The 18,424-nt window shown below is 42.2% G+C and overlaps 1 pseudogene across 1 annotated transcript in view; it reads left to right on the forward strand.

The window, feature by feature from the left end:
- Positions 1 to 13,131, forward strand: part of LOC311136314 (retinoblastoma-associated protein-like) — a 51,110-nt pseudogene extending 37,979 nt beyond the window's left edge. The window contains exons 15-24 of the transcript XR_014615431.1: positions 513 to 628; positions 7,626 to 7,747; positions 7,865 to 8,008; positions 11,078 to 11,182; positions 11,355 to 11,468; positions 11,609 to 11,751; positions 12,024 to 12,054; positions 12,159 to 12,301; positions 12,412 to 12,458; positions 12,651 to 13,131. The product of XR_014615431.1 is annotated as a retinoblastoma-associated protein-like (transcript). The remainder of the gene's footprint in view (positions 1 to 512; positions 629 to 7,625; positions 7,748 to 7,864; positions 8,009 to 11,077; positions 11,183 to 11,354; positions 11,469 to 11,608; positions 11,752 to 12,023; positions 12,055 to 12,158; positions 12,302 to 12,411; positions 12,459 to 12,650) is intronic.
- The last annotated feature ends 5,293 nt before the right edge of the window (positions 13,132 to 18,424 follow it).

Here is an 18,424-nt window from a genome sequence, read left to right on the forward strand (position 1 = left end):
TTTTGCAATGCTCGCGCACGTAACGCGAGCAGTGTAGTCAGCACGTTAGCCCATCTTACTTCCTCATCTCCCTCCCCTTTGTCGTTTCGGCACCCTGGTCAAAAATGGTGCGTGCCCTAGCAAAGTAAAAATGTCTATTTTGAAATTGGCATGAGTGTCTCCAGGTGATCACTGCCTATACCAGAGCGTTTCTTGGTCAGAATTCGGTTCTGGCAGCTGAATCCCCTTTCAGCGAGAATACTGGACACAGGGAGGACCACAGCAATGGCCGCAAGCTGAGCGTGTGCTGGGAACACGTCGCAAATGCCACTGACAGACTCCCGCCCTGGTTTTAGTTTTTTTTCCTGTGTGGAAAAATAAGAATTCTGCATTAACGTGACCCCTGTACTTTAGGAGCATGTTCCATGACCTTGGTATTACATAGTGTTGATGTGTTCGTAATGCTTTAATCCCTGTGTGAAATGCTGTAGAGCCTGTCTTATAAATGCTCTTCCATGTGTGTTTCTCCCCAGGATTCTCCACTGTTTGAGCTGCTGAGACAGACTCGTGAGGAGGGTCCAGTGGAACAGGCTAAGCCCCCTGCCACCCTCAACCAGCCCCTACAGCACAACCACACTGCAGCTGACCTGTAAGTCCCCAGTCCCTCATCAACCACTGACATACCTCATTCACAGTCGTCTGTGGAGAGACTGTCTGACTGTTAATATGTAGTTTATATGCCAAGATTGTCACGTTATACTTCTGCCTCGACAAGTGATGTGATTTAAACCAGACTTATGGTTCCATTCATCTGCCCCTCTGTCATTTGGTTTGTGTGAATTAAACTTGTAAATAGGCCAGTGAATAAGAGCTCTGCCTCAAAGAGGAACATCTTGGCTTTGAGGTTTTATTTGCATGAGAAAAGACTGGGATGCAAAGCTTTACAAAATACAGGGCAGATGAGGTCAGAGAGGACACACCCTGAGTGGAAAAGTTGTGTTTACACAACTCTCTGGTGTTGGAGAAAAGCATGGTACTGTACAGTAATCACCTTAACCTTTCACTGGAAGTGCCAAGACGTTTTATGCCAAGACCATCGACTTCCCTCAAGTCTAACTGTAGTACAACTATGTGTAGGGCCCTGAGTTTTACCTGGTCAGAAGAAACTGTGTAGTCCACGTCTTTCTAGGATTATTTGTAGGTAGGATGAAGGTAGGTTGTACTCCTGAGTGGCGCAGGGGTCTAAGGCACTGCATCACAGTGCTAACTGTGCCACTAGAGATCCTGGTTCGAATCCAGGCTCTGTCGCAGCCGGCCGCGACCGGGAGACTCATGGACGGCGCACAATTGGCCCAGCGTCGTCCAGGGTAGGGGAGGGAATGGCCGGCAGGGATGTAGCTCAGTTGATAGAGCATGGCGTTTGCAACGCCAGGGTTGTGGGTTTGATTCCCACGGGGGGCCAGTATAAAAAAAATAATGTATTCACTAACTGTAAGTCGCTCTGGATAAGAGCGTCTGCTAAATGACTAAAATGTAAATGTAAAATGAGAGGGGGCCTGAGACATCATACAGGAAAGTATATGAGAGGAAAGTAGCCTCCAGTCCTACTCTGAACTCTCCTTGGTAGTTTATGGGCAATGTTCCCTCTAAGCTGCGTCCACGTGCAGACTGCCACACAGAATAAATATCAGCCCGCGCAGAGAAGCACGAGATTGAACTTCACTCAACTTTCTAGAGTTTTCCCCCTTAGTTAACCTCTTAAGGATTGTACCCTTTTATTCACTTTTCGCCTAAAATGATATACCCAAATCTAACTGCCTGTAGCTCAGGAAGCATATTCTTGATACCATTTGAAAGGAAACACTTTGAAGTTTGTGGAAATGTGAAATTAATGTCGGAGAATATAACACATTAGATCGAGTAAAAGATAATACAAACAAAAAAACATTCATTTTCTATAAATTTTTTTGTTCCATCAACTTTGAAATGCAAGATAAAGGCCATAATATACTATTGCAGTTTAGGCGCAATTTAGATTTTGGCCACTAGATGGCTGCAGTGTGTGTGAAAAGTTTCAGATTGATCCAGTGAAGCATTGCAATACTGGACTATTTTGTATCAAGTCTGCCCAAATGTGCCGAATTGGTCAATTGATACATTTTCAAGTACATAACTATAGAGAACATACAAAAATGATATGGTAATACAAAATGCAAGTTTACACACTCCCAAGAATGTCATACATGATGGATCATTAGCTTATACACTAACTTTCACACATCTAGATGGCCGGGCGTGGAGCCAGAGACAGCGGGGGTTGAAACTGTAGAACCCAGTTCCTGCATTTGAATATAAAAATTGATTTTATCCAACAGAACTATGCTACATTTTATCTCTGGGACCCTTAGGATGACAAATCAGAGCAAGATTACTGAATGTAAGTACATTATTTACAGTGTGGGAAAAAAGTATTAGATCCCCTGCTGATTTTGTATGTTTGCGCACTGACAAAGAAATTATCAGTCTATAATTTTAATGGTAGGTTTATTTGAACAGTGAGAAAGAGAATAACAACAAAAAAACGCATGTCAAAAATGTTATAAATTGATTTATATTTGAATGAGGGAAATAAGTATTTGACCCCCTCTCAATCAGAAAGATTTCTGGCTCCCAGGTGTCTTTTATACAGGTAACGAGCTGAGATTAGGAGCACCCTCTTAAAGGGAGTGCTCCTAATCTCAGTTTGTTACCTGTATAAAAGACACCTGTCCACAGAAGCAATCAATCAATCAGATTCCAAACTCTCCACCATGGCCAAGACCAAAGAGCTCTCCAAGGATGTCAGGGACACGATTGTAGACCTACACAAGGCTGGAATGGGCTACACGACCATCGCCAAGCAGCTTGGTGAGAAGGTGACAACAGTTGGTGCGATTATTCACAAATGGAAGAAACACAAAGTAACTGTCAATCTCCCTAGGCCTGGGGCTCCATGCAAGATCTCACCTCGTGGAGTTGCAATGATCATGAGAACGGTGAGGAATCTCAAGGCAGCTGGGACCATAGTCACCAAGAAAACAATTGGTAACACACTACGCCGTGAAGGACTGAAATCCTGCAGCGCCCGCAAGGTCCCCCTGCTCAAGAAAGCACATATACAGGCCCGTCTGAAGTTTGCCAATGAACATCTGAATGATTCAGAGGAGAACTGGGTCAAAGTGTTGTGGTCAGATGAGACCAAAATGGAGCTCTTTGGCATCAACTCAACTTGCCGTGTTTGGAGGAGGATGAATGCTGCTTATGACCCCAAGAACACCATCCCCACCGTCAAACATGGAGGTGAAAACATTATGCTTTGGGGGTGTTTTTCTGCTAAGGGGACAGGACAACTTCACCGCATCAAAGGGACGATGGACGGCGCCATGTACTGTCAAATCTTGGGTGAGAACCTCCTTCCCTCAGCCAGGGCATTGAAAATGGGTCGTGGATGGGTATTCCAGCATGACAATGACCCAAAACACACGGCCAAGGCAACAAAGGAGTGGCTCAAGAAGAAGCACATTAAGGTCCTGGAGTGGCCTAGCCAGTCTCCAGACCTTAATCCCATAGAAAATCTGTGGAGGGAGCTAAATGTTCGAGTTGCCAAACATCAGCCTCGAAACCTTAATGACTTGGAGAAGATCTGCAAAGAGGAGTGGGACAAAATCCCTCCTGAGATGTGTGTAAACCTGGTGACCAACTACAAGAAACGTCTGACCTCTGTGATTGCCAACAAGGGTTTTGCCAGCAAGTACTAAGTCATGTTTTGCAGAGGGGTCAAATACTTATTTCCCTCATTAAAATGCAAATCAATTTATAACATTTTTGACATGCGTTTTTCTGGATTTTTTTGTTTGTTATTCTGTCTCTCACTCTTCAAATAAACCTACCATTAAAATTATAGACTGATCATGTCTTTGTCAGTGGGCAAACGTACAAAATCAGCAGGGGATCAAATACTTAATTCCCTCTCTGTACCTTCAGAGGTGAATGTATCAAACCAGTTGCCGTGATACGTTTTTTGTTGTTGTGCACTCTCCTCAAACAATAGCACAGTATTTTTTCACTGTAATAGCTACTGTAAATTGGACATTGCAGTTAGATTAACCAGAATTTAAGCTTTCTGCCCATATAAGACATGTCTATGTCCTGGAAAGTTTGCTGTTACTTACAACAGTCATGCTAATCACATTAGCGCACGTTAGCGCAACCTTCCCGTATACGGGACACTGATCCCGTAGAGGTTAACATTATCAACATTTCTCTTTACTGTGAGAATTGTGATCGAATCAATGCAATATTAGCCACTTTCAATGCAACATACCGAAACAAAACGAACTAGACTTAGTATGCAGCACTTAGTATGCAACACTTACTACTAACTAACTATGCAAGAGATTTTGTTGTAGGCAGAGCGCATTGGAGTAGGATTCTATTCCATTGACACGCACGACTCAGCCCGTACTCTACACAGACCGGTGCCGCATAACCAATCAGAGCTGCAGTAGGCCTATATGCAAATAGACCATTGCCATATATGGATCTGTCCCATTCACTTTGAACTGGACTGTGTTTACAGCATGAGCGGTCGTGGGTCGTGAGTAGATGCGCTTGTTTTGAGATAAAAGTTAGAGCTACATGTAGCCACGTGTGCATATTTGTTCATATCCTTTGCTAGTTAGTGAGTTATTAGCCCACTTATAGATCATTTGTAGTCAGTAATGGGGGAGGGATTGCTTCCTACAAGAGCACAAAATGTGTACATTTCTAATCAGGTAAAGAGCTTTTTTATTTGTCTTAAAGGGGCAGTGTTGTATTTTGAGACGGCTTTGAATAAGCTAAGTAGCCAATAGGCAGAGGGTAGCATAATTTGTCTTATTCTCTGTAATGGTATGGGAATAATAATGCATTTTATTTTGTAAAGTGGTTTCTTGCATCAAACAACACAACGTTTTCAGTCACCTCCTGGTCTGAAGGACAAGTGGATAAACAGGTTAATCACAAGCCCTGTATGTCTCATGGAATGTAGGCCTACATTGAACACCACACATTGGCTGATGGTAGACCACACTGGTAGGCCTACATTATGATCAAATAGCCACTGTAGCCTACTTGACCACTGTCTGTAACTTAAAGCGGGTACAGCCTCAGTGTTCACAGTAAACACCAGCTGGAAGTTGCATCGAATTTTCACAACTTTCAAGTTTGCGTTCAGCAGATCTGAAATTTGCTCAGTGCCCAAAAACATTTGAGGGAACATTGTTTATGAGTGTAGTCTATTATGGTAACTATATGTTATGTAGGGTTGGGCGATATTACGATGGCATCGTCTATCGAGGACGATTGACAACCATCGTCAATGGTGACGACATCGTGATGTGACAAAAGATACCTAACCCATTTCAACTTGACTGGCACGACGCAGTAAAGAGCGAGTCAGGCAAGGCAGTGCATGGGTGATATTCAGAGTAAATTGCTATTTGCTATAGCATATTCCAATAAATATGTTATATTTACAGAATGCAAGAGAACAATGTAGACAGAGCTAAGGGTTTCACCAAAGCCGTACAAAATGTCCGGTCAGAAAATGTTTTTTTTCTTCTCGCAAATGTTGGATGATCTGGGCCAATAGCTATTTTTATAGTGAATTAAAAGCCTAATTTCCTATTTTATCTCCTTTTGATATGAATATCACTGGATTTCTTGATCAAACAATGAATTATTTTAATGGTGTTCTAGGCTCAGAAAAGTTGTTTGGTTTTTGAATAACCTAAAAACATGGTAGGCCTAAAGTGATGAGAAAGATGGAACAATAGCAAGATAGAAAAATCTAATGAGAAATTTGAACAAACCTTACAGTTGAGCAAAGCTTATGCATTATAAGACAGAAAGGAGGCATGCGAGGCCGGAAAAAATCCCTCTTTGCCGTTGCGAAACAAACGGACAAAAGCCTAATCCTACTAATTGAAATATCATTAAAGCATTAAGACACATTTAAAGTTATGAAGAGTATTTCCCAACAGTTGCAGCTTTTAAATGGGAACAATTATGAAAGTCAGAGTCTATGCTATTCTCAATCACAGCTTTATTTTGAATGACAAACATTTCAGGCCACAAGAAGTGAAATTGAGCAAACCATACCAAGATGGAAAAAGCAAATGAGAAGTCAAAAGAAAACTTCTGAGCAAAGCTTATGAAAAAAACTGTTTAGCCTATAGTTGGCCTGGGCCTATTTCCATATTGTTTTAGAAATGTGCAACTACCCTAGGCCTAATAAGAGAGGAGGATGTGAAATCAGTTTAATTATCCAGTTCTGAGGACAGAAGAGTTGCTTGCTTTGCAGACTGCAGCCCATGATGATTTACAACCCATCACACGACACACAGGCAGCGCCAGCAAGGCTCGTTGACTGTATGTCACTCGCTCCATCTGCGTGCTTCGGCACACAGGCACTCAGATAGGCCATCATATCTGTTTCGTGCCACAGCTACACCAGAGTGGAATAGGCTACTAGAAAAGATTTGGCTCCACTATACTCCCAAGTTTTTATCAATGTCATGGTTCCTCTTGTCCCGCCCATAGCATGCGAGCTCGTGCTAGCTGTCTTTAATATATATATATATATAGATTTTTATTTATTTTTATATATATATATAATTTTTTTTTTTTATAAATGTTTTAATTTTACATTTTGGGTTGCCGCTAGGGGGGCGATAACATCGTCTATCGGGCAATTTATATAAGCAGAGAATCATGATAGGACAAAAGTTGACATCGCCCAAGCCTAATCTTATGTGAACTCAACTGTTATGTAGACTAGTAAAACTCATTACCCATACTCCTACTGGCTGCCCCTCACTCTGTTAGCAGCTTTGGGCCTGTGTGTTCTTATCTGGATTAGACATTTAATTTATGCTGTTTTATAAGCGATTGGCTCATACACTCAAAACCTTTGTTTACATGCTAACAGTCAATGAATGTTAGCATGTAAACAAAGCTGGGGTAAGATCGGGTCAAGCTGTGTAGCATGGATGGGTGCCAGAGATCTGAGTAGTAAATGTTTGTTTTTCAAATGGCATACCTTCCAGGCTTGGGATGGCATGCAAATGTTGTAATTCTGCCCAATTGATTGAAAATCACCAATTTGAGGTTAAAAAGCTGCATTAATATACGTTTGCACTTGAACTCTCACAAAACAGCACTGTACACATGCTTCAGCCTTGTCCTCTTGTAACTGCATTTAGGAACAACATGCATGTTATCAAAGTTGTTGAGCCCTGACAAAGCAGAAACTGAGTAGTTGTGGAATGTTAAGTATGTGAGTGGGTGAATTGAACAGGGTGGAGGGTAATGGGCTTGTTTGGCCACATAAATACTGACCGACTAACACTTATCAAAGCCCTGAGCTTTGGGAAAGACTAGTCAGAAGTCAGGTTGAAAACCTTTTGAAATTTTCTGTAGGATATTGACCATTTAACCTTTTACAATGTGGTTTAAGAAATCGATGTGCATCACTGATCCAGCTCAATGTTATGACCTGATGCTTGTGATATTGTTTTTCTAATATAGTTTTTCTCTCTCCTGTATCTTTCTGCTGTGCGCCCCAGAAACCGTCCCCAGCCGGACCCTGAATCTCCAGGCCTGCCCTCCTCTCAGCCCCCTGCCCTGGCACTCCATCAGACCCCTCGGCACCCCAAGTCCAACTCTCTCAGCCGCTTCTACAAAAAACGTAAACATTTCACTAGATAATAGTTGGATGTACAGTAGTCCTCTGGGGTGTTTGTGTATGACTGATTGTCTGTCTTTGTTACCGGTTTCTAACTTGTTGTCTGTGTTCTTCCTGTAGTGTACCGGCTGGCCTACATGAGGCTGAAGATGCTGTACACACCTGCTGACCTCTCACCCTGAGCTGGAGCAAATCATGTGGACTCTGTTTCAGCACACACTACAGCATGAGTATGAACTGATGAGAGACCGCCACCTGGACCAGGTACTCTACTGTGTACACACACACACACACACACACACACACACACACTAATGCAATTTCGACATGCAATCAAAACACACTATACATTAGTGTTGTCATGATACCAACATTTTACTGAGGATATGATACCAGACCAAGTGTCACGATGCCGAGTAGTATAAAAATAAAGAAATAGAAATATCGCATTTACATAAGTGTTCAGACCCATTGGCAGCGTTGACGCACCTTTGGCAGCGATTACAGCCTCGAGTCTTCTTGGGTATGACGCTACAAGCTTGGCACACCTGTATTGGGGGTGTTTCTCCCATTCTTCTCTGCAGATCACTCGGGCTCCCGAGTGGCGCAGCGGTCTAAGGCACTGAATCACAGTGCTAGAGGCGTCACTACAGACCCTGGTTCGATTCCAGGCTGTATCACAATCCGGCTGTGATTGGGAGTGCCATAGGGCAGCGCACAATTGGCCCAGCATCGTCCGGGTTTGGCTGGTGTAGGCCATCATTGTAAATAAGAATTTGTTCTTAACTGACTTGCCTAGTTAAATAAATGTTAAATAAAAAAATAAAATATCCTCTCAAGCTCTGTCAAGTTGGATGAGAAGCGTCACTGCACAGCTATTTTCAGGTCTCTCCAGAGATGTTCGATCGGGTCCAGGTTGCGGCTGGGCCACTCAAGGACATTCAGAGACTTTCCCACGATCCTGACTAGTCTCCCAGTCCCTGCCGCTGAAAAACATCCCCACACCATGATGCTGACACCACCATGCTTCACCGGAAGGATTGTGCCAGGTTTCCTCCAGAGGTGACGCTTGGCATTCAGGCCAAAGAGTTCAATCTTGGTTTCATCAGACCAGAGAATCTCATGGTCTGAGAGTCCTTTAGGTGCCTGTCATGTGCCTTTTACTGAGGAGTGGCTTCCGTCTGGCCACTCTACCATAAAGGCCTGATTGGTGGAGTGCTGCAGAGATGGTTGTCCTTCTGGAAGGTTCTCCCGTCTCCACAGAGGTACTCTGGAGCTCTGTCAGAGTGACCTTCGGGTTCTTGGTCACCTCCCTGACCAAGGCCCTTCTCCCCCGATTGCTCAGTTTGGCTTGGTTTTTGCTCTACACTGTCAACTGTGGGACCTTATATAGACAGGTGTGTGCCTTTCCAAATTATGTCCAATCAATTGAATCTACCACAGGTGGACTCTAATCAAGTTGTAGAAACATCTCAACGATGATCAATGGAAACAGGATGCACCTGAGCTCAATTTCGAGTCTCATATCAAAGGGTCTGAATACTTATGTAAATAAGGTATTTCTGTTTTTTATTTTTAATACATTTGCAAAACTTTCTAAAAACCTGTTTTGCATTGTCATTATGGGGTATTGTGTGTAGATTGATGGAAAAAGCCATTTAAATCAATTTTAGAATAAGGCTGTAATGTAACAAAATGTGGCAAAAGTGAAGGGGTCTGAATATTTTCCGACTGCACCGTGCATGCATAATGTCCTGCATGTCATTGTGGTAGTAAGGGGAAAACACTGCATGAAACTCGCTCTGTCTCCCTCATAAACGTACACACACCACTCTCTCTCACAAACACATATACACTGCTCCCAACTTTTAAAAAGTTAGGCACCAAACAGAATGTAAGGAGCACCAGAAAGTGATTATATTTTTGATAGTTTAGGCTTCCATTGGGTCTATATGAATCCTACCGTTTTGAAGCACATCTCATGAGTAGCAGACCCATTTCCTTTCTTCCTGAGCCAATCAAATTTGCCTAAACCTACTGTCAAGTTACCAAGTTGTTAGCTAGCTAGGAAACCTGACTGGACAACGTTGTTTGTTATCAAACCAATAATTAGCGACCCGGGATTAGTTTAAAACAGCGACATGGTTTCTGAAATTATTTAAAATGTGCGCGGGAAAAAAGGTAGCTCCGGTAATGAGCCATATTTTTTTAACTGTTTTGAGCTAGAGACAAGCTGTTTTCTTTGTAAAGCTGCGAGCATGACTGTCGCGAAGCTGTTTTTCCTCTCTGGCACTGCTGTGTCACAGCGAACTTGCAAAAATTGTCAAAGACTCCACCCAAGTCATAGACTCTTCTCTCTGCTACCACAAGGCAAGCGGTCCCGGAGCGCCAAGTCTAGGTCCAAAAGACTCCTTAACAGCTTCTACCCCCAAGCCATAAGGCTGCTGAACAATTCATCAAACGGCTACCCGGACAATTTACACTGCTGCTACTCGCTGTTTATAATCTATGCATAGTCACTTTACCCCTACCTACATGTACATATTACCTCGACTAACCTGTTCTCCTGCACATTGACTCGGTACCCCCTGTATATAGCCTCATTAATTTTATTTTGTTATGTTACTTTTTTTAAACTTGAGTTTATTTAGTAAATATTTTGTTAAAACTGCATTGTTGTTTAAGGGCTTGTAAGTAAACATTTCACAGTAAGGTTTACACCTGTTGTATTCGGCGCATGTGACAAATAAAATGTGATCTGAGACTGGCCTGTGCTCTTGGTTATACCTGGGATGAAATTATATACAATGTATCACCTTTGCTTGCTCTGCATGCTGCTCCAATGTATCAAATGTACAAATGTAACAACAGAAGACCGATCAGGGTCTGCATCCCCCCTCGCCATCACGGCTAAATTATATTTTCAAAACTGATGGAGGAATAGATGTGCAGGCGGAGAGAAGCAGGTGAGAGATGGCTGGAAGGAGTTGCGGCTGGCAGATTACAGCTGCCACACCTGATTAAAGTGAAGTGGACATTATTAGACTGGCGCATACAAGAGAGTAGTTGATGTTGCTTTTTTTTAAACAAAATTTATAAACAAAGCTGACTATAAAAATGGTATAACAGGCACCAGTTGGTTCTTAAGATTGGTAGGGCTGAAAAATGTGTTAGTATCATATGAAACGGTACTAAGGTATTAGAAGATTTTGGTATCATAAGTATCATGGTGTTATGGTACTGTGATATTACTGTGGTACCGGTATACCATGCAACACTGCTATACATTATCGTGTACAACTTGACACCTGTATCTTTTTTCCCCCCAAACAGTTGATGATGTCGGCCATGTACGCCATATGCAAGGTAAAGAACGTGGACTTGCATTTCAAGACCATCGTCACTGCTTACAAGAATATGCCGAACACCAGCCAAGAGGTGAGTACACAGGGATACTAACTACTTACTCCTGCTGTGGCGCTGTAGTGAAGACATGAGGCACTGAAAATGACTTTCTGCATATGGGTAGTGTGGCATGCTTTATTAAGTCAGATTAGAAAAAGCATTACCACATATGCATAACATCTCATATGCCTGTCTTTTCTTGCAGACATTTAAGCATGTGTTGATCCGGGAGGGCCAGTATGAGTCCATCATCGTCTTCTACAACCAGGTGTTCATGCAGAAACTGAAGACCAACATCCTGCAGTACGCCTCTCCAAAGGTGAGACATTCAGCGCCCCCATGTGGCACCATAACATACTTCACATGGTCCTGATCTCTCATATGCAGGTTCAAAATGATTGCCTACCTAATGTGCTATTATTCTCTACTGACACACTCACTACAGTCTCTCTCCCCCAGCCCCCCACACTGTCTCCCATACTACACATCCCCTACAAGTTCCCCAACTCCCCCATGAGAGTGCATGGTAGCAACAATGTCTATATCTCTCCCATGAAGAGCCCATCGCACATGTCTCCAGGGGTCATGACCCCACGCACCAGGTCAGTACCCTACCACCCATGAACCAGGCTGACTCACTGGGGGAGGACACCTTGTTTGTGTGCTCTTAGTGATGCACAGATATGGTTGAGGCACAGCTCATTATACAGACTTTTCAGTTCCAAACTGGCAAAGATACGAGTATCAATTTGATTGTGTATTCTTCCTCTTATTTTGTTATGGTAATGACCATGTTTGATTTTAGCGTTATCAATTATTGTTCGTTTTCTTTCTCTAATGATATGAATCATTCATTTTATTTTATTTCTTTCAGAATCCTGGTATCGATCGGTGAATCCTTTGGGGTACGTGATCACTTTCATCCACGTAGTGGAAAAGATTCTTTACTAAAATGGACCAGCACACAAATTGTGTCCAGTGCACTAAAATGACATCGTTTCCTCTGCAGACCTCTGATAAGTTCCAGAAGATTAATGCGATGGTGAACAACAGTGATTGTTCCTTGAAGAGGAGTTTGGATATGAGCTCTGTCCCCATGCCCCAGAAGAGAATATGCCTTGACATGGACGGACAGGACGAAGCTGATGGGAGGTAGGATACTTCCCCAGCTAGCTAGCTTTAATTACAGTTATACTTGACATCATAATGTTGTGTTCATGGTTGGTATATGTTGATCTCTTCTTGCTCTGTTCTCATCACAGCAAACCGGATGGAGATTCAACACTGATACAGAAACTTGCAGAGATTAGTGAGTTAGCATTTTATTTCTGGATTTACCTGAATTCTGCTTTCATCATCCTTAGTTTCGAACTTTCTATTAATTAGTTCTGCTTTTCTTTTACCATTCCTCAAACTATACTTTAATAAAAGGTGCCTTTATCTTTAAGTGCTGGAGTCTGTCTGTTAACTGTCATGAAACTCAATGTCTGTCTGTTTCCAGGCTCCACTTGGACCCGCATGCAGGAACAAAACATGAAGGAGGATGCCGAGTCAGAGACGGACAAGCCTTAAATGTACTTACTGTCCAGCACTGTTTGAGAGTATAGGTGCCAGATTCTACTTCCTACCCTATACTCCCTACCCCCTCCATCCTAGACCCCTTAAAAAAAGGAATACCATTTTTTCTGTACATTTGATTTTTGCCCGTTTTTATATTTAAGCGATACTCTTTTGAGAGAGTAATTTGTGAATTCAGAAAAGTTGTCTTTCTCTTTGTTGTTTAGTGTGGATGCTTTAACTGAGTGCTTTTAATATATTTTGATCCTTGTTATTGAAATTGTTATGGGAGATCAAGTGAGTATTACCATGTTTTATAGAGGGACACTAGTTTTAAGGGTCTGCTACAGTTGCAGCCAAACATATTGGTTCCCTTGCACTTTTCTTGAATGATTAGCTATTTCTTCTAAAATAAGTTCAAATTGAAAAAGGCGTTTGGTCTCCACACCTTGTTATTGGATTTTCAACATTGCAAAACCAATTTTATTTTTGTAAACTTAAGTTAATAATTTTAATTTAGAAAATGTAGACATGGCATGGACACCATTTTTGGCACCCCAGAGCTAGTTCTTGTTTACACAGCCTTTGGCCAAGATAACTGCAGACAAACGCTTCTTGTAGCCATCAATGAGCTTGCTGTACATTTCTACTGGCAATTTGGCCCAGTCTTTGTTTGAGGGGTGGCCTCCACCAACTGCTGTTTTCAGATCTCGCCATAGGTTTTGGATGGGATTCAGATCTGGACTCTTCGTTGGCCACTGCAGAACAGTCCAGCGTTTCTTCTTGAACCATTCCTGGGTGCTTTTTGAGGTGTGTTTGGGGTAATTTTCCTGCTGGAAGACCCACAACCTTAAATGGAGACACAGTGTTGAACTTTGCACTCCAAAAAAACAAAACACTTTGATAATCTGCTGATTTCATGATTCCTTGCACACGTTCAAGGCCTCCAGTACCAGAGGCAGCAAATCAACCCCACAGCATTATGAATCCTCCCCATGTTTCATTGTACGTAGGGTGTTCTTTTAATTGAATGCTTAATTTTGTCGTCGATAAACAGAGCTGATCTGTATTGTCAAAGAGCTCTAATTTTGTTTCATTGGTCCACAGAACATTTTCCCCAAGATTTAGAAGTTCAATCTGGATTTATTGTGTATCCTTCAGTAGTGTGGTCTGTGTTTACCAATGACCAAATGAAGCATTCAAAGAAAAGAACACCCTCCCTGCAATCAAACATGGGGGAGGTTCGATAATGCTGTGGAATTGCTTTGCTGCCTTTGGTACTGGAGGCCTTGAACGTGTACAAGACATCATGAAATCGGCAGATTATCAAGGTGTTTTGGAGTGCAATGTTCAACCCAGTGTCCAAAAACTGGGTCTCTGTTGAAGGATGTTGGTCTTTCAGCAGAACAACAACCCCAAACACACATTAAAAGCACCCTGGAATGGTTCAAGAAGAAGCGCTGGACTGTTCTGGAGTCCAGATCTGAATTACATCCAATACCTCTGGCAAGAGCTGAAGACAGCAGTTGGTGGAGGCACCCCTCAACCATTGAAGAATTAGAGCAATTTTCTGCTGAAGAGGGGGCCTCATTGCCAGTAGAAAGGAGCAGCAAGCTCATTGATGGCTACAAGAAGCATTTGTCTGGAGTTATCTTGGCCAAAGGCTGTGCAAACAATAACTAACTCCAGGGTGCCAATCATTTTGTCCATGCCGTTTTATTTTCTAAATTAAATATTGACAAAAAATCCAATAACAAGGTGTTTGAGAAGAATTGGGGATTTCTTTAAGAAAAGTGCAAGTATGCCAATATATTTGGCCGCAACTGTATACAAAATCCTTGTTTTGACTTGGTCTTCTGGAGTTTCTTGAAAAGTCAGGGTGTATAATTTTGTATAATTTCAGCCACTAGTTTTTAAAGTGGTGTTCATGAGCCAAAACAGGCCCCTTTTTTTGTGTACTACGTCATCCAATTATGTACTATGTCATCCATTTTGTGTGACGTTAAGAATTTTGCAATTTGTATGATATACCATTTTTGCAATTCGTGTGATATGTTACGAATCCAATTTGTGCAATATGATACAAATTTGTAGGGCATCTTTAAGGTAACCTGACTTGAAGTAACCTCATAATTCTGAACAGGCACACCTGTGTATGCTTTTGACAAACTATACGCACCTTAAGTTCATGGACATCCTGACATGTTTTCTAAATCATGTGACTATACAACAAGAAACTCAATTTGCTTTCGAAAGCATTAAAGATTACGGTCTTGCTATAGTAACATTAGTTACCTTTTCAATATATCAAATCCATAAACTTGTAATAAAATCTCCTCTCCACATTGATTGTTAAATGGATACATAGGAATGTTTGCTTTTATGTATTAAGGACATTCTTTACAGTTCAAAGGGACTCGGTAGCACTTTTATTTTACAGTACAGAAAATGCCAGGTATTTACCCAAATGTTACATGGTAATAGTTGGTACTTCTATTACTTACTTTAAGTAATCCAGAAGAAACTAATAAATAACGTTTTGGGTAAATGTGCAACTCAATATTAGGAAGGTGTTCCTAATGTTTGGAATATTCAGTGTATAAGTGGATGCATGTGGCATTTCGGCAACTTTGATAAAAACAACTATCGGCATTATGCCTGTTGTCATAGAGATAGATAGAGGACTCATCATGGTTATAGCCTGTTTTAGCATGGACATTGCCATTGAGTGCTTCCACTATTTTAAAGTAGTCTACTGGGTGGGGATTCCTATAAGTTGGGAGAGATCAGCCAATGAAGAAAATTGACTTCTTTAAAATGGAGAGCCTCAATGCTGCTGCCCATGCTGCAGACGCTATAATGGCAAAGATACAAAGATGAGTCCTCTATCACTATGGCCTGTTCAAATGCATGTATGCCCTCTCATTGGCTAGAATGGTCCTACCTTTGGTTATGGTCCTACCGAGTGGCGCAGTGCCACGTGAGATCCTGGTTCGAATCCAGGCTCTGTCGTAGCCGGCCGCGACCGGGAGACCCATGGGGCGGCGCACAATTGGCCCAGCGTCGTCCAGGGTAGGGGAGGGAATGGCCGGCAGGGATGTACAGTGGGGAGAACAAGTATTTGATACACTGCCGATTTTGCAGGTTTTCCTACTTACAAAGCATGTAGAGGTCTGTAATTTTTATCATAGGTACACTTCAACTGTGAGAGACGGAATCTAAAAATCCAGATAATCACATTGTCTGATTTTTAAGTAATTAATTTGCATTTTATTGCATGACATAAGTATTTGATCACCTACCAACCAGTAAGAATTCCGGCTCTCACAGACCTGTTCGTTTTTCTTTAAGAAGCCCTCCTGTTCTCCACTCATTACCTGTATTAACTGCACCTGTTTGAACTCGTTACCTGTATAAAAGACACCTGTCCACACACTCAATCAAACAGACTCCAACCTCTCCACAATGGCCAAGACCAGAGAGCTGTGTAAGGACATCAGGGATAAAATTGTAGACCTGCACAAGGCTGGGATGGGCTACAGGACAATAGGCAAGCAGCTTGGTGAGAAGGCAACAACTGTTGGCGCAATTATTAGAAAATGGAAGAAGTTCAAGAAGACGGTCAATCACCCTCGGTCTGGGGCTCCATGCAAGATCTCACCTCGTGGGACATCAATGATCATGAGGAAGGTGAGGGATCAGCCCAGAACTACACGGCAGGACCTGGTCAATGACCTGAAGAGAGCTGGGACCACAGTCTCAAAGAAAACCATTAGTAACACACTACGCCGTCATGGATTAAAATCCTGCAGCACACGCAAGGTCCCCCTGCTCAAGCCAGCGCATGCCCAGGCCCATCTGAAGTTTGCCAATGACCATCTGGATGATCCAGAGGAGGAATGGGAGAAGGTCATGTGGTCTGATGAGACAAAAATATAGCTTTTTGGTCTAAAATCCACTCGCCGTGTTTGGAGGAAGAAGAAGGATGAGTACAACCCCAAGAACACCATCCCAACCGTGAAGCATGGAGGTGGAAACATCATTCTTTGGGGATGCTTTTCTGCAAAGGGGACAGGACGACTGCACCGTATTGAGGGGAGGATGGATGGGGCCATGTATCGCGAGATCTTGGCCAACAACCTCCTTCCCTCAGTAAGAGCATTGAAGATGGATCGTGGCTGGGTCTTCTAGCATGACAACGACCCGAAACACACAGCCAGGGCAACTAAGGAGTGGCTCCGTAAGAATCATCTCAAGGTCCTGGAGTGGCCTAGCCAGTCTCCAGACCTGAACCCAATAGAAAATCTTTGGAGGGAGCTGAAAGTCTGTATTGCCCAGCGACAGCCCCGAAACCTGAAAGATCTGGAGAAGGTCTGTATGGACGAGTGGGCCAAAATCACTGCTGCAGTGAGTGCAAACCTGGTCAAGACCTACAGGAAACGTATGATCTCTGTAATTGCAAACAAAGGTTTCTGTACCAAATATTAAGTTCTGCTTTTCTGATGTATCAAATACTTATGTCATGCAATAAAATGCAAATTAATTGCTTAAAAATCATACAATGTGATTTTCTGGATTTTTGTTTCAGATTCCGTCTCTCACAGTTGAAGTGTACCTATGATAAAAATTACAGACCTCTATATGCTTTCTAAGTAGGAAAACCTGCAAAATCGGCAGTGTATCAAATACTTTTTCTCCCCACTGTAGCTCAGTTGGTAGAGCATGGCATTTGCAACACCAGGGTTGTGGGTTCGATTCCAGTATGAAAAAAAAATATATATGTATGCACTCACTTAACTGTAAGTCGCTCTGGATAAGAGCGTCTGCTAAATGACTAAAATGTAATGTTATGGTTAGGTTTTAGGGTAGTGTCATCCCAAGGATCCCACATAGCATCTACCCACTAGTACGTCATGATTCCAACTTTGTACACTTCCAGGGGGCGCTACATACATTACATATTGTCTCAGAGTCTGACATAGTCCTGAAATGTGAACCATTCTCTGCCTATGCAAACTACAGTGGGCAGCCACCTGTTGAATGTCAGATGGAGTGGGGGAACATGATTCCATCAGGGATGTTCAGGTGGTGTGAGGACCTTCTCCTGGATTCCTGTCATCATCATCACCTCCATGGTGTTCAGGTCATATTATCCCTACGTGCTTCAACTTTGTTGCTGTAAGTACTTCTAACGTGCTTTCAATATTCTGAATTTTGCTTTAATTCTCATGTAAGAGGTTGAGTGAATGTTATTGTGTGTAGTTCAATATTATATTTAGACTTTGGTAGCCTAGCCACTTTGGTAGCCTAGCCTACTGGATGTACAGTTGAAGTCGGAAGTTTACATACACTTAGGTTGGAGTCATTAAAACTTGTTTTTCAACCACTGCACACATTTCTTGTTAACAAACTATAGTTTTGGCAAGTTGGTTAGGACATCTACTTTGTGCATGACACAAGTAATTTTTCCAACAATTGTTTACAGACAGATTATTTAATTTATAATTCACTGTACCACAATTCCAGTGGGTCAGAAGTTTACATACATTAAGTTGACTGCATTTAAACAGCTTGGAAAATTCCAGAGAATTATGTCCTGGCTTTAGAAGCTTCTGATAGCCTAATTTACATCATTTGAGTCAACTGGAGGTGTACCTGTGGATATATTTCAAGGCCTACCTTCAAACTCAGTGCCTCTTTGCTTGACATCATCTCCCG

This window comes from Coregonus lavaretus (genome assembly GCF_964263955.1).
Source record: "Coregonus lavaretus genome assembly, chromosome: 10".
In the NCBI taxonomy this organism is placed as follows: domain Eukaryota; kingdom Metazoa; phylum Chordata; class Actinopteri; order Salmoniformes; family Salmonidae; genus Coregonus; species Coregonus lavaretus.